The sequence below is a fragment of the Pinus tabuliformis genome, chromosome 2_2 (assembly GCF_031772625.1).
Source record: "Pinus tabuliformis cultivar Carrire ecotype Pingquan chromosome 2_2, CPIR1, whole genome shotgun sequence".
In the NCBI taxonomy this organism is placed as follows: domain Eukaryota; kingdom Viridiplantae; phylum Streptophyta; class Pinopsida; order Pinales; family Pinaceae; genus Pinus; species Pinus tabuliformis.
This window is the reverse complement of record NC_142300.1, coordinates 319,911,494-319,928,997: the sequence shown is the minus strand read 5'-3', so window position 1 is coordinate 319,928,997 and position 17,504 is coordinate 319,911,494. Positions and strand designations below refer to the sequence as shown.

The following is a 17,504-nucleotide window of genomic DNA, read 5'->3' as shown; positions in this document are numbered from 1 at the left end:
GATCAATATCGGCAATGCAGTTCATCCAACGATAAACTCTATACTAAATGAAGAGGAAGTATGTAGATATGACACGACCGAACCCGAACGACCAAAATGTTGAATTGAATCGTACCAGTCTATACTGGGGGTTGCTACTAATTTTTGTACTTGTTGTTCCATTCTCCAATTATTTTTTCAATTAGGAACAATGATAATATTCTCACTCCATTCGAAGAGATCCAATACGCATAATTATCTATGCTATGACTGTTTATGTCTCGAGTATGACCACTTAAGAAAATGTGAAAGGGAGTAAGAGAAATGGCCGATACCACTGGAAGGATCCCTCTTTGGTTGATAGGTATTGTAACTGGTATTATCGTGATTGGTCTACTGGGTGTCTTTTTCTATGGTTCATATTCCGGATCAGGGTCATCCCTATAGTAGGGGAAATGCACTTACTGTCTGTGGGAAATAGTATACATGCGAAAGTGAAAAATCGATAAGGCCTTACCCTTCTTTGAAGGGTAAGGCCTTATCAAAATCTCTTTTTGAGATTCTTTCTATATTAATCTGAATTAGAAGAGAAGATTCGTACAAATAAAATGACTCTGTCATTTACTTCATTCAATGCCTTTCAGTCAAGTGATGAGCCAATCTATTCTTCCGCTATATGATCGGAAAAAATTTGGATCGATCAAATTTAAATATCTGTCGAAGGAACAACAGAAAAACGGATAATATTAAGTACTAAATATTTGCTCATTTATCTGATGGAAGATTATGCGAAGTTTTTGTAAAAACCCGAACTATACTATGAGAATCTAAATGTGCATATAGAATATTTTCTTCTATTTTCTTCTATTTTTTTGGCTTACAAAATAAAAGAGGAGGAAAAACACCTTTTCTTCATTTTCTCTCATTAGGAACAAACCCTATCAAAAGTTTTATAGGTTTTTTTTATGAGTGATATTTCCCCTTACTTGTCTGCTCTTCCTTCTTTAGAAATTTTCAGTATAACGTACAAAATAATCTTCAAATTACGAAGGAATTGACGAATAGGACAAGATCGGAAACCCAATTAGTTCTTCGAATAATGAAATAGGAGAATGGGATCAGAGAAAATAGGAATCTTCTCCAAGATTGCTTAGTTATTCTCCTCATCTCTCCTCCCTACGATCTATCTCTATTTTCCGGATCGTTTGGACAAGGAAAGGAGGGAATGGCATGTATATAGTACACGATATAGCATATCGGGGATCGTTCAACAAGTTGATCTGTTCCAGTGCTTATGGAGTCACTCCCTATTTCAATTTTATTCCAATTTAGATCTAAATGAACATTTTATCAAGAATATATAAGGGAGAAGAAGGATAAAAGGCTCCGAAGGGGTATTAATTTTTGAATCAATAAGTAAACTTCATGTTCAAAAATCTATGGACCTAAAGATTCATCTCGGCCAATTGAACTTTCTCAAATTGTTTCTTCTTAAGGACCAAAAATATATGTGCCAGAATGACAGATGCTAAGAATAATAAAATACCTTTAACACGTAATGGATCTTGAAGTACTATCTCTGCATCTCCTTGACCAAATCCACCCAAATTAGGGTTATTCGTTAATGGTTGATCGACCTTGATCAATTCGCCTTCTGAAATAAGAAGCTCCGGTCCTGGAGGTACAATGTCAACCACTTGCCCACCGTCTGATGTATTATCGATAGTTATCTCATATCCACCCTTTTCTTTACGTAAAATTTTGCTCACTCTTCCTGTTGTTGAAGCACTATAGACCGTATTGTTGCTCTTACTCCCGTCGGGATAAATTTGTCCTCTTCCTCTATTACCACCCACATATATGGGATATTTCAGGAAGTGAGCTTCTTTATCAGTAGAAGGATCTGGTGAAAGGATGGGGAACACAAGTTCACTATATTTTTGACCGGGAACAGGACCTATTACAATAATGTTTTTTTTATTGGGACGATAGTTCTGAAAATAAAGATTACCCGTCTTTTGTCTAATCTCAGGTGAAATACGATCCGGAGGGGCTAATTCAAAGCCCTCGGGTAAAATTAGAACAGCTCCTACATTTAAAACCCCTTTCTTGCCATTAGCAAGAACTTGTTTCATCTGCATATCATAGGGGATCTTAACAACTGCTTCAAATACGGTATTGGGAAGCACGGATTGTGGAACCTCAATATCCACATGTTTTTTTGCCAAGTGACAATTGGCACATACAATACGTCCAGTGGCTTCTCGGGGATTTTCATAACCCTGATGTGCAAAAATGGGATATGCATTCGAAATGGATGTCTGAGTTATGATATGTATCATGACCAGGACGGAAATTAACCGAGTCATCTTTTTCGCCCATTCATAAGTATTTCTATTTTGCATGGTTCAATTATTGGTTCCAAATCATTTTTGGGGTGAGAGTAGGTAGCTATCATAGTTACCTGTCAAAAATTCTGCTACTATATTGATTTAACCAAACCTAAAAATAAGAAATCGGAAGTCTCGCACCAGGAGAAGAATGAAGGGGAGGAATAGCTAATTCCTGAACACGGAAAACACTTTATTATTCTGTTTCAATTGTTTCGGTCGGAGAAAACAACCTACCTATTCTTTATTCATTCATCGAATGATAAATTACTACAAGTGAAGGAGATATACGATTGAAACGACGGAAGATCCAATATTTAAGAATCGTATCTAAGATGACTGGAAAAGTTGAAACAAAACCAGATATGATTCGTTCATTATGGGCAAATCCATAACTTTCGGAGATCGAATCGATCATCAGTTCCCAACCATGGGGTGAATGAAACCCAATACATAGATCGGTTGCTAAAAGAATTAGAAAAGCTTTCATTGTATCGCTCAGACTATAGAAGAATTCTTGGATCCAAGAATTGATAATAGCGAGTTTATTCTTACCCATAATGATATAAGCACTTATAAAAGCAAAACCTATTATATTTGTTAATAAATGTGATATTATCTGGATACAATCTTCATTGTACATTTCGACCAATTGGATCGTTTCTTTGTGAATCTCTATACGAATAGATTGTGAATGTGTTCCCAAAGAATCTTCCACCATTCTTTCTAACAAGAATAGTTCTTCTATTTTCTCAAATCTTCCCAGAGCATTTTGTTCCTGGAGATAATCAAAAAAATTCTGAGATTTAACCGTATTCCACCAATTTGTAACCCAAGGCTCCAAACCTTTCCGTAATGAAATAGGAATTACCCAAGGCAGTACTACTAAACATGCGAGATATCGTAGGGAAGCTGATGCTTTATATTCAGACACTTCCAATTCGTGAATCGCTAACGAACCTGATTCACTTGTCAGTTCTGTCCGAAATCTAGACAAAGTACGAGTGATAGAATGAGGTATGGGATCCATAGATTGATCTATTGCGTAATTGTTTGATCCCGATCAAAAAAATATACTCGGGAAAAAAGTAAAAGGTTTGTTCAAAATGGGTGAGACGGAGCATAAGGAGATCATTCCAAATCATTTATATATGGACCAATTATCTATTCATTTTTTTCATCTTCTTCTTTTTTAGAAGAATAAAGTAACATAAGTCTTATTCATTGCCAAGATCTTTTGAATCCTGATCACTAGATCCTTTACGAATATTTCCCCAGTTATCTCCAAAGATGACAAACGCTCTTGAAAAATGAGAGAACGACAAAAAGTCATAATTGGATCGTGATGAGAGGAAAAAAGCGTTTTAGTTTTAGGGAAACCGGACCACTCTATCTAGTAATTGTTGTTTCTGAGACATCATATTCATCTACTGGTACCAGTTCTATTTTAACTTATTGCTTTTTCTATATTACCTCTTTCTATACTATTTCATAAAAATAGTATATTGTTCGTAAAGATCCTATATCGTTCCATTTTCATACAATGAAATTTCAATAAATATTTCATTGTATGAAAATGGAATATTTATTGAAATTTCCTGATTGGATATTTATTCATGTTCCTTTATCCTCGACATATATTCAAATGTTTTTACATTTGAATGTATGTCGAGGATAAAGACACCCCCGATTTCAAAACCCTTCAATGGATACACGCAAGAAACGGGCTGATTCAGCGGCTTTCTGTTCGATCTCCCTTAGGTTCACATTATCACCAGTACGAGTTAAAGGAATGTCTTGTCGGCCCTTTATTTCCATATAAAGAACACGACGAGGGGAAATACCTTCTTGAATTTCCATTTTGATCATCTGAATATCCTTCATAAGAAATCGTGGGAAAATACGACGATTTATTCCGGGAAATCCCCAACGAAAAAGACATACAATTCCTTTTTTTTATCGAACTTATTATAGCCACTACCCACATTGAACAAAATTGTGCACCACAGATAAGAGCTAATGAACAGACCTACAATACCATAAAAACACATTACAATTCCTTGTGGAACAAAGAGTATTTGCTGAGATGACAATAGGGGTATCAGGTTCTCACCAAAATAACTCGAGATCCCGACTAGGAAAAATCCTAGTGAACCCAGAAAGAGGATACAAGCCCAAAAGAAATTACTTCTTTTTCGAGACCCTGTTATAGGTTCTATCCAGAGCCATTTGGATCGACGATTCATAAAAAATTGTATTCAATTCCATCCTATTGAAGTTGAGGGAATAGCCAACTTTTTTATCCTTTGGTTCCCAAACTCTTATGAACTATCTATATAGATAGATAAATTTTCAGTTAAGTCAGCCAAGTTTGTCTTCTTGTCCATTCTTACCATCCATTTCAAATGGGTCCTTCCCTAATTTCTCAATTTTAGAAACAACATTGGATCAGTGGAGTATAAATATCTCCTGGAATAGATATCTATACCGTATGAAAAAAGAAAACCGACCACATTAACATATTGACCCATACCTATTTATTGACATATGTGTAGATCCTATCTGTATATGTATATGAATATGAATATTAATATTAATAAATATCCATATTCATATATATATATATTTGGATATTTATACCTATTTTGTGTCTATAAGAGTTCTATCTTATATCATCTAAAATAGATATAGATATCCTATCTGTTCTGCAATTGAAAGATCTAAACCCATTTATTAAATCTGATTTGATCAGATTCATAAAATCTCGTCCTTCTGAATATACAGATGAGAAAGAACCATTGTAATTGCCAGAAGTAATAAGCCGACTAAAGGCACCAAAATAGAGGGTAGGATAGGGAGTAGGTTAGAGAGTAGGTTAGGGATTATCATAGAACGAGTACCTTACTTAATCAATGAAATGTTTATCCATATTACAAAGAATAATTATAAGGTCAAATAAGTGATGGGACCAAATAAGCGGTCCCATTCGTCCTTCTTCATAGAATACATGTATGCAAGTGTTCGTTGTTCCTTTCCCCGTCTCTCCCGAAAATACTAAAAAAGCATTTCCAGTTGGGGCAATTTTTTTTTTTTAATAAGATCTCGATGAGTTCAACAATGAGTTCTATATTACAACATAGAGATCCATTAGAACACTTACTATATAAGTAAAATAGTGGAAGAACATGAATCCTGACCAAAATTTCTCTGATTTCTGAAAGCGGAGAATTGGCTATATGGATTGTTAGTATAGGCTCGAGGATCATAAATTGTTAATAAGAAGGGGGTGAAAAGCAATTCTCTCCTTCGCCGTGATAAGAAACTGTATCACTGTCACTTCCGTTACAAGGAACTCGATTTGATCCTTTTTCCTGATAAGGAAACTCAACGTTCATTTTTTTCTTTTTATTTATTTACAAGGAAGACCGTAAAACGTAAAACCAAAATAGTTCACTCAGAACACCTTTTAAGAGATTACGTGGAACGATCAGATCAAATAAACCATGACCAAATAAATGCTCAGTCACCTGAAAATCTTCAATCACTTTTTGACCTAATGTCTGTTCGATTACTCTTTTACCTGCAAATGCAATGTACGCTTTAGGTTCGGCAATAATAATATCTCCCAACATGCCAAAACTAGCAGTCACTCCACCAGTTGTCGGTGACGTCAGAATCGATATATATAACAACTTTTTCTCCTTCTGATGAATATATAATGCAGAAGCTATTTTAGCCATTTGCATTAAACTAAAACTTCCTTCTTTCATACGTGCTCCTCCGGAAGCACACACCATAATTAATGGAAGAGATTCCGCGGTAGCGCGCTCGATCAGACGGGTTATTTTCTCACCTACTACAGATCCCATACTACCTCCCATGAACTGAAAATCCATAACTCCGAGTGATATAGTAAGACCATTTAATTGACCTATGCCTGTTTGAATAGCATCAGTTAAACCTGTCTCTATTTGATAGAAAGTGATATGATCCTTATAAGATTCATCCTCAGAATTAAGATTATCAGAATGAGAAGGTTCATTCTCAAAATAAAATTGAAGAACATCTAGAGTGTACATGTCTTCATCCATAGGACGCCAAGTGTCACGATCAATTGGAAGTTCTATTCTATCTGAACTATTCATTTGCAGATAATATCCACATTCTTTACAAACACTTTGATTCTCTCTCAAGAATCTGAGATATAGTAAGTTCTCGCAATTATCGCATTGAGCCCATAACTTCTTAATTTTAGCGTAATCAATACTTTTATTCTTGTTTTTCTCCGTCTCATTGGCATCCTTACTATCCCTTTCGACCGAATTTTTTAGTAATGCAGTTATTTTACGCTTGTCTTCGAACCACTCCTTTATAGACATAGAGTTTTCCTTCCATATAAAGGTGAAAATTGTTACTTTTCCTATCTTATTTTGTATTAAGAGAAGTCGTATAAGTATAAATACAATGATGAAAATTATTAATCAATAGTGGAATGAATCATTGAGAAATCATTTCCATTCATTATTGATTAGGAATCTGAAGTATCGATCCGGGATTATGATAGAATACTTTATTCTATTATAAAGAAAGATTCTCTCCTATACCGCGATGGAAAGGAATTTTCATTTAAAATACAACATCTTTTGGGCTAGAAGGGATTTGAACCCTTGACTTCACAGTCCGGAACCATGAGCTCTGATCCACTGAGCTACCAACCCTATCGAATGATCTATAAGATCATTGTAAAGGATGAATAGGATTCGTTATCGAATGCTTGACCCAAAAAAAATTTCATAAATAACTCTGTTTGAGATATTTAACCTTGGAAATATCTATATATCAATATCTACATAGATATTGATATATAGATATTAATATATGGAAATTCCATATATAGATATTAATATATGGAAATTCCATATATTGATTGATATCTGAAATTCCATATCTCCGCTCACGATTTGGACTAATATTTGGGGTAGTAGTAAAAGATTGGGCCGAGTCCGATTGGTAGAACGAAAGTCACTGGATTACAAGCGATCAATCACATCAAATTCAAATTTGATCTCCTTCCATACTTCACAAGCAGCAGCTAGTTCAGGACTCCATTTACAAGCTTCACAGATCACTTCATTACCTTCACGAGCAAGATCACGTCCTTCATTACGAGCTTGTACACAAGCTTCTAGAGCAACCCGATTAGCTATTGCACCAGGTGCATTTCCCCAAGGATGTCCCAAAGTTCCCCCACCAAACTGTAGTACGGAATCATCCCCAAAGATCTCGGTCAGAGCAGGCATATGCCAAACGTGAATACCTCCTGAAGCTACGGGCAGAACACCTGGCATAGATACCCAATCTTGAGTGAAGTAAATACCACGACTTCGATCTTTTTCGATAAAATCATCACGCAGTAGATCAACAAACCCTAAAGTTACGTCTCGTTCCCCTTCAAGTTTACCTACTACAGTACCGGCGTGAATATGATCTCCACCGGACATACGCAATGCTTTAGCCAGTACCCGGAAATGCATACCATGATTTCTTTGTCTGTCAATAACTGCATGCATCGCGCGGTGAATGTGAAGAAGTAGGCCGTTGTCTCGGCAATAATGAGCCAAAGAAGTATTTGCGGTAAAACCTCCCGTCAGGTAGTCATGCATAACGATAGGAACTCCCAATTCTCTTGCAAATACTACCCTTTTCATCATTTCTTCACATGTACCTGCAGTAGCATTCAAATAATGTCCCTTAATTTCACCCGTCTCAGCCTGAGCCTTATTAATTGCTTCCGCACAAAAGACAAAACGATCTCTCCAGCGCATGAATGGTTGGGAATTTACGTTCTCATCATCCTTAGTAAAATCGATTCCACCACGGAGACATTCGTAAACTGCTCTACCATAGTTTTTGGCTGATAGACCCAATTTTGGTTTGATAGTACATCCCAATAAAGGACGACCATATTTGTTCAATTTATCTCTTTCAACTTGGATACCATGAGGTGGACCCTGAAAAGTTTTGGAATAAGAAGGGGGAATCCGCAAATCTTCCAAACGTAGAGCCCGTAAGGCCTTGAATCCAAATACATTACCTACAATGGAAGTGAACAAGTTAGTAACAGAACCTTCTTCGAAAAGGTCTAAGGGGTAAGCTACATAGGCAATAAATTGAGTCTCCTCTCCAGGAACGGGCTCGATGTCATAGCATCGCCCCTTGTAACGATTGAGACTAGTAAGTCCATCGGTCCAAACAGTGGTCCATTTTCGGGTTGTTTTTCATATTTTTTGGGGTTTATTTGGCTAGAGTTCTCGTTCTGAGTTTACAGATCTCGTTTCAAAGTTTACATTGTTTTGGACTAAGTTAGCTTACACCAACACCAATATTATCAAGTTTATATACCATTGAATTATATAAAAGGTTTGGGGAGTGATTTATTTACATCTAGTTCAAATTTTCCTAAAGCCACTCATGGCATTCATGTTTGTTAACTGGATATTGTTAATTGGATGGAAAATATCGATAACCTGTAATAACAAAAGTACCATCTCAATATATATACATGTGCAACTCGTATATGCATACATTTCTGATTATACAAGTATACATGCAATCCTCGTGCAATGATGTTTCATACAACTTAGCTCCCATTCAATAGAAATCTCTAACAGTGTACGGGATTCTGAAAAATAAAATTTAGTTTTGTCAAAACATATCAACATCCCGAAAGGTCCAAATATTGAAACACTCAACATATTTCACACAGAAATTAATTACATGAGAGTTCAATATTCAACAGGAATGCCTAAGCAAAGTTACATGTCTATGGAAATAAATTCCATTGGCGACTAGAGAAGGGCTTCACGTTTTCCTCCCAACTATAGGTTGTTATTTCGTTTTGTTTCATAATTCGACACCCTTGTGCTAGGTCTAGAGTTGGCGATCTGAAATTAAAAATTGAAGGTTTCATGTAAAGTTTGCAAGCTAGTCTATGTCTTATGGGCAATGGATTGATATTTCAAAAGCACATAACTAATTTTAATTTTGTAGATTTTAACAGTGAAAAATAGACCACAAGTAGGATCACAAAACAACAATTTGATGACGGAGTTAACTCCTCCCGAGCTACATCTCCGGGTCCAGCTTCCAATGTTGGCCCTTTAAATTATATTCTCAAATGTGAAATTACATCAACATACAATTATCCAATTACAAAAATAACAATGTCATTGTGTCCAAAACACATGAAAACCCATGTGTAGGCTCCTCTTGGGCTCAAAAAGGATGAAAAATGGCCAAGTTAGGCCTCCTCCTCCATTTCTTTGCTAATTGTTCTACAAATTTGTCCCTCTGTCAAAACTAGCAACGAAATTCCTCTTTGCCGGATATGCAAGGCGAAAATTCCGTGTGGGCTCAACCATGAAACTCATCGTGTCAGGTGCAATTTGTTAGACAGTTAATTTGATTCCCCTGCCCTTATTTTCTGCCATATGGTTGGTCACATGGCATCCAATGTGACCACGGGGCGCAGGCCAGAGGCCACGCACCCGTTGGCCCCCACTCTTGGTCGCGTTATGGGTAAAAATGCCACGAGATGGGGGTGGGTAGGTTGTCACACACCTGCACCTTCTGTTGTTGGTTATGTGGTAAACAATGGAACCCAAGGCTAAGGTCTTGCACCCCTCCCCTCCTACCTTGGTACACGGTCACGTTTCATATCATATGACTCGTGGTTGGGTTGATCGGGCGAGCCTGCTAGCCCGGCCCCCTCCCCAAACTGCCATCTGTTAGTCTTTAAATAAAACTTTCTTGTTATGTATAATAAGAACCAATGGGTGGCATAGTGGTGGAACGGAAGTTTGTGTTGTCGGAGATCACGGGGTCGAACCCCGTGGATGTCGATCGGTCAGTTGAACAAACAAATTTTAACCAATGAACCAAAGCTACGTGATGCCTTTCTACAGGGCCACATGTCAGTCGTTGATTAGGCCACGTGATGGCCTATAATTGGCCCAACCAAAATCACCACCAACCAATCAAATCGTGTCAAATGCCTCTATACAGTCGAGCCACGTGTCTAGTTCTGAATGGCTTCATGTTGCACAATCACCTTGCTAACGTCAGTACCACGTCAACGTAAAAACTTCCACGTGGCATCCATACAGTGTCCAGTCAACCCTGCAAGTTGACATTTTTTACTCTTTGCCAAAAACTTCAGAACGTGATAATTTCCTGATACGGTGTCGGACTGAGGCTATTCATGAGTTGTTGGACTCAGAACAAAAAGATCTACGATATGGCACTGGTTTCAAGAGAATTTTAGCACTTTGATTTTTTAGCATATTTTTTATCCCATGGATCATTCCTCCCCACTAGAAGCTTTTGGACCACCAAAAGTCATTTTTTTTACTCAACTTGTGGGGGTACAACTCCCTCACTTTTTTGATACCAATCCACCTTTCTTTACTTGGATTGGTACCTTTGATCCCCACTCGAAGATACTCCACATTGCCTCTACATTAATTCCTTATCCTCCTATTAAGAATTGAGTATTCCTGCAAATCATTTAAAAAATTAGGAGAAAAATCTTCTATAGATGGAATGTGAACATTCTTTTCTTGATTATTAATCATTGGAGGTTCATACAATCTCAAGTTTTCCACATTCACAACAAAATAAATTTGTATGTAAGATGGAAAATCTAATTGGAAATCATTATTACCAATCTTCTCCAAGATTTTGAAATGACCATATCTAATTGACTTGAGTTTTTTACCTTCACCTTGTAGTCTTTCCTTGCTGATATACAACCAAACTTGATCTCCCACTTGGAAATCATGATCAAGCTGATGCTTGTCATATCTTGTTTTATACTTGGCTTTGCTTTTCTCTAGTTGTTCTTGTAATATTTGATGCACAAGCTAAATTTGTTCAATGAAATGCTTGCCTTTGTCCACATCACTATGTCCATCTACTGCAATATCTTTACCATAGATAAAATCCAAAGGAGACTTTGGCAAATAACCCAAACAAGCTTCAAATGGAGATACTTGTGTAGATGAATGCTTAGCGAGATTGTAGACATGTTGGATGTAATGCAAATGTACATCCTGAAGTTTAAGATGCTTACCACAATAGTCTCGAAGGATATGCACTATTGTTTTGTTCACTACTTCTGTCTATTCGTCGGTTTGTGGATGAAATGATATGCTCTTCTTCAACTTTGTGTCCATGAGTTCCCATAAACTTGACCAAAACTTCCCAACAAATTGAGAATCTCGATCAAAAATAATAGAAGTGGGTAACCCAAAGTGAACCCTACGTTTTGGAAGAACATCTTTGCAGTTTGTTCAGTTGTAGCTTGTTTCTTACATGGCATCAACACTCTGTCATATTTTGCTGAAAAGATCCACAACAACATATAAATAATCATGACCTTTACTAGACATTGGTAGTCCTCCAACAAAATCCATAGAAATACTTTCCCAAGGGCAAGAAAGAATAGAAAGTGGAGTATACAAACCCAATTTCCTGTTGTTAGGCTTGGTAGTAGCACACATGGAACATCATTTTACATATATTGAAACAGTTTCATTCATGTGAGGCCAATAACAATACCTTTGAATCTAAGCAATTGTTTTACCTACACCAAAGTGACCAGCAATAAGAGAAGTGTGGGATTCTCTTATGACATTGACTCTTTCACCCTATGGAACAAATAACTTGCCAAGATGATACAAAAACTTGTTATGAACATGATAATCCAACTCTTCAACATGATTGCCTTGACTCAAAGTTGCATAAACATATTTAAAATCTTCATCTTGAGAATATTTTTCAATATAACTTTCATGCATGATTGAGTTATGCTTAAGAATAGCAAATGCATTAACAATAGGCCTTGATAACATATATGAAAATTTGTTGTATATACCTTCCTCATACTTGATTACCAAATGGAATTGTTGTAGGAATCCCATCCACCTGAAATGTCTAGCATGTTGTAGCTTGGTTGCAATTGTAAATATTGCAAAGGTTGATGGTCAGTATGAATAATCGTTTCTTTACCCATCAAATAATGCTTCCATTTTTTCACTCTTTGTACCAAAGCATACAACTCTTTATCATAAGTTAGATAGTTAATTACTACACTGGTAAAAGTTTCAGAATGATAACAAATTGGCTTACCATGTTGCATCAAAACTACTCCCATAGCCTTATTCGCTTGCATCGGTTTGAATTTCAAATGACTACTTAAAATATGGAAGTACTAGAACTGGTGTTGTACTAATTTTCTCTTTCAAAGTGTCGAAGGATTTATGTTGCTTGCCTCCCCACTGAAAGACGTGTTTCACACTTGTCAAAGCATGTAATGGTGCTGCAAGGAGTGAGAATTTAGTGATAATTTTTTTCCAATATCGGGTTGCGCCCAAAAGCTCCTAAATTTTGTTACATTGTTTGGTTTAGGCCAATTCACAATAACATCAACTTTTAAGGGATCAGTATTCAATTCACCCCCTCCTGCAATATGACCCAAATAAACCAAACAGGTTTTCCCAAATTCACATTTAGACATCTTCAAATACAATTTCTCATTTTTCAAGACATCTAAAACTTGTTTCACATGATTGACATGCTCTTCACGAGTCTTACTAAAAATCAAAATATCATCTAAGTAGACTATGACAAAATCAGCAAGGAATGGTTGCAACACATCATTCATAACTCTCATGAATGTTGCAAGTCCATTTCAAATCCCAAATGGCATAACTGACCATTCAAACAAACCTTATTTCGTCTTGAAAGTAGTTTTCCAAATATCATCTTCAGTAATCCTTATCTGATGATAATCGCTTCTCAAATCTAACTTAGTAAAGTAAACAACTTCCTTTAACTGATTTATCAAGTAATCAATGTAAGGAAGAGGATAGTGATTATTTGTCTTGATATTGTTCAAATCTCTAAAATCCACACACATGCGCCATGTACCATCTTTCTTCGGAACCAAGACAATATGAGACCCACAAGGAGATGTGCTAAACCTGATGAACCCTTTCTCAAGCAGCTCTTGAATTTACTTCTTGATCTCTTCATTCTCCAAAACTGACATTCCATACATGCCAATATTTGGAAGTGGTGCATCTTGTTGCAAGTGAATCTCATATTGGATTCCTCTTTTAGGAGGAAACCCTTCAGGTTCCTGAAACATCTTGTTACAAGTGTTAACAACTTCACCCAAGTCATGCTTAAGTTTAGAATCACATCCTGTGAAAGCTTCATATTCAATAGTATCTTTAGCTTTAATCATCAACAACACAAAATTCTTACTAACATTTACAAGCCTTTTCATTTGACCAACACTAACAGGAGATAGCTTCATTTCCTTGTGATGTGCTCTAACAATATACTATGTAGAAATTAGGTTGTATATTTGCAACTGCTCATGAAGTTTTAATCAAGATCATAAGACACAAACCTAATCTATTGCTTTGCAGACATTAATTCACAATTTAAAACAAAAATATCAAACATGCAAGAAGAAATAACACACATGAAACAAGTATTTTTATCTGGGGAAAGAAATCTGCTAAAAACCCCAATGCTTGTTTGCATTAATCAAATGAATAGAGATGTATTACAATTGTTTTTCTCAATTGAGCACACCCTGCAAGTGCATAACCTATCTCTCTGCTCACTAAAGGCGTTCGGACCATACTTAGTCAAATTTTGCCTCGGCTTGAGATCTTGTTTCCTTACGTTGTTCCTTGAGGAATTAGGCCCCTATTATTTAGGAAATTCCTCAAATTGAATTGTGCAATTCCTTAGGTTGATCATCTGACTACATGCAACACATGTACACTCAAGACTAGTCTACAACTAATGTTACACTGCCTTGGAATCTCCACCTCAACTAGGTAACTCAAATTCTCTGCATGCACTAGATATTTTGGGTTGATTGATCAGTTAACTATATGATCACTAAGTTTGACTGAAGTCTCACTACTTAACTGACCTTCCACTAGTTCCTCCAAAAGTTAGAACTATTTTAACTAAAAACAACCTGAGATAACTAACGTTGATTGCTACAAATTAGAAATCACACATGTAGAACTGAGCTCTAACTCATCCACCTCAAATTTACCGAGTAAACTGGGTGACACAAGACATGTCACACAAGTTAACATCATCTAAGTTGTTTGCTAATGTGGAAATTCGAATTTGCTCAATTTAATCAAGGCAAAATCAAACTGAGAATTTCTTGCTACATTTTTCAACGCTTCCTCTCAACAAGAAAGGGATTATCAACCACCCTTATCCTGCACCTGTGGAACTCGAACTTCCCTCTTGACAAGGCCTTTGTCAAAATGTCAGCGTCTTATTCCTCTATCGGAATGTACTACAACAACATTATCTGCCTCTGCACACAGCCCTGTAAATAGTGATACCAGATATGTATATGCTTGGATCGATCGTGAAAAACAATATTTTCAAAGAGCTTGATGTAACTCTAATTATCACGGTAGATCATAGCTAGATCCATCATCTGACCAAACAATCCAACAAGCATATTTTTCGTCCAGATTGCTTCACATGTTGCTTGACTAGCAGCTATGTATTATGCTTCTACCGAGCTGAGTACCACAAATATTTGCTTCTTGCTATACCAAGAAAACGTTGTGAACCCGACACTGAAAATTCCACCTGATGTACTCTTTTGGTCTGATGGACTCTCCACCCAATTTGCATCTGTGAAGCCACATAACTTCATTCCATTTGTTCGTTTGTACCATAGTCTAAACTGGTGGTGCCTCTAAGGTATTGTAGAACATGCTTAGCTACCCTCCAAAATAATTTGGTTGGCCTGACCATAGCTTGGCTCAGTTGGTTGATTGCATAGCACATATTTGGTCTTGTGTTCACAAGATACATTAGTGAACCCGCCAACTGCTGGTAAATAGTATCATCCACTTCCTCACTTGAAGTGGCATCCCCCTTCCCCCAACTGGTAGATAGAAGTGTCTCCATGGGTTTGCAACTATCCATGTGGAACCTCTGAAATATCTTGTTGGCATACTTTCCCTGAGAGATAAATAGTTCCCCATCGCATTGCCATAATTCCAATCCGAGGAAGTAGTGCATAAGACCCATGTCCTTCATTTCAAACTCTCTTCCAAGGTCCTCCTTGCAAGATTTGATCAGTTTGTCATCACCAATTAAAATCAAGTCATCAACATATAAGACAATAATCAAAAATTTACCTTCTACCAAGATATGACAAAGGTTTTCATCCACTTCACTTTTGGTGAAGTCCAATGGTGGGCTCCAGTATTTCAGCAATAATGTTGCAACTCTTGGGAGTCCCTTCTTTACTCTTATCAACCCGGTAGTTCGTAACAAACTTGGAAACGACGGTGATGTATGCACAAGTACTAGCTCTTGTCGCAGCTGTCACTTGGTCAGCTGGCACAAGTCCGCTAGGAGATTTAGCCAACTTCTATGGGCTCTGAGAAGAAGCTTTCTCGCTGATGGATGGAAGCTAACTCAAAGGAGGCTAATCTACTTGCAGAAAGAAACTGAAAAGCTAAAAGGAAATGCAAACCCTAGCAAACCCTAATTTTACCAGCTAATCCTACTAATGCAAGAAAGAGGACGAAAGCTACTGAAATAGATGCCATTGACTTCTAAGGAGGTGAAATGCATGTGTCTAAGCTACTTTTACAGTAGAATCTAGTAAAAAAAAAAACATCTTTTTGTATTTTTTAGTAAAGTGTCAGAATTGTCACGCATGTGCTTTAACTGTTTTTTTACTGTGCAGAGGTGGATTGGCGAGAGGAAATGCTTGCAGGAGGTTGGAAAGGTTGGCAGAGGGCCTAAGGGGTCCCTAGCACCCTTCCAGAGAGTTTCACAGAGTTTGGCTATCAAAAAACCGCTTTCGTGAGCTTCTACAGGAAGTCTGCAGGGGTTCTACAGGATGTTATGTATTTTCTACTGGATGTTCAGAAATGGGATTTTGGAGGGTGGATGGAGAGAGAAAGGTGGAGAAGTGAGTATGAGGTTAGGTTAAGGGTGTGAGGAGGTACAGGACTTGGTGGATGGAGCTAAGGAGTGATGAGGATGGTTGGATTTGTTCAAGGAGGAGTAGAGCAATGTTGCACAAAAATATGGAAATTAGGTCAAAGTGAGGGAACGTAGCAAATGTGAGGCAAGAATCAGAGTTGGGGGATGGAGCAGATGGGATTGATGGAGTACGGGTAGATGGAGAGGTATTACAGGCGCTCTGCAAGTTATTTCTCAAACTGAACAAACAATGACTTGGAAAACCAATGACCTAGCTACTTTACTCTAATCTGACCTAAGTAACAACAAAGGAAATGAACATAAGTTTATTTGCAATGAAATCACGTGAAATAGCTATGCAAACTAAGCAATCATGATCCTGAACGCGTAACCACAACTGGTATCAACTTCTGCAAATGAGAACCTACACTAATAATTGCATGATGAAGCAAAGACAGTGTTTTTGGTAGCTGCAAGGACACCTTGGTCTCAGCTCATGGTCCCACTGAGGGAGAGGTGAGATCAGAGGTGCTTGATGGCCTTTTTTTGAAGATCTTCCCTGTTATTAACCTATCAACTCAATCTGAACATAAAAATCCTTTCTAATCATCAACAATGACCTAGGTAACCAGCAAGATGTTAATCTACTTAACAGAAATTATTTTGCAAAGACATAAAAACAAATAACAGTACACAAAGGAAGCCTTGGCACTTGGGTTGGGCCCAACCCCAAGAGATATAAGCTCCTAAGAGAAACTCAGAACTGATGCCAAATAAAGCTGCTTTTCATTACTCAAAAATAATCATGTCACAAGAAAGTTATACAGCAGTAGCTACAAAAATGAGCTGAGAAAATGACAGCACTATAGTGCAAAACCCAACAGTTAAAAAGGTAACCTACGAAGGCTAAAGCCTTCCTATTTGTGCACTACAAGGGTCCTCAGCAGCCCTCCTTAACTTAAGGGGCTCGGCTGTTCAAACTGCCAGTAAACAGTCACTTTTCACAAAGTTACTCGGGTGCCTTTAGGATTCGTTTTGGTGGCGTGTTGCGCTCCGAGTTGAGGGTGGAGATTTCAA

At 37.2% G+C, this 17,504-nt stretch overlaps 1 non-coding gene across 1 annotated transcript; it reads right to left on the bottom strand.

Moving 5' to 3' along the window:
• Window positions 1-7,013: 7,013 nt before the first annotated feature.
• Window positions 7,014-7,087, bottom strand: TRNAR-CCG (transfer RNA arginine (anticodon CCG)). Its single transcript has one exon. It is a non-coding gene; the product is annotated as a tRNA-Arg (tRNA).
• Window positions 7,088-17,504: the final 10,417 nt, after the last annotated feature.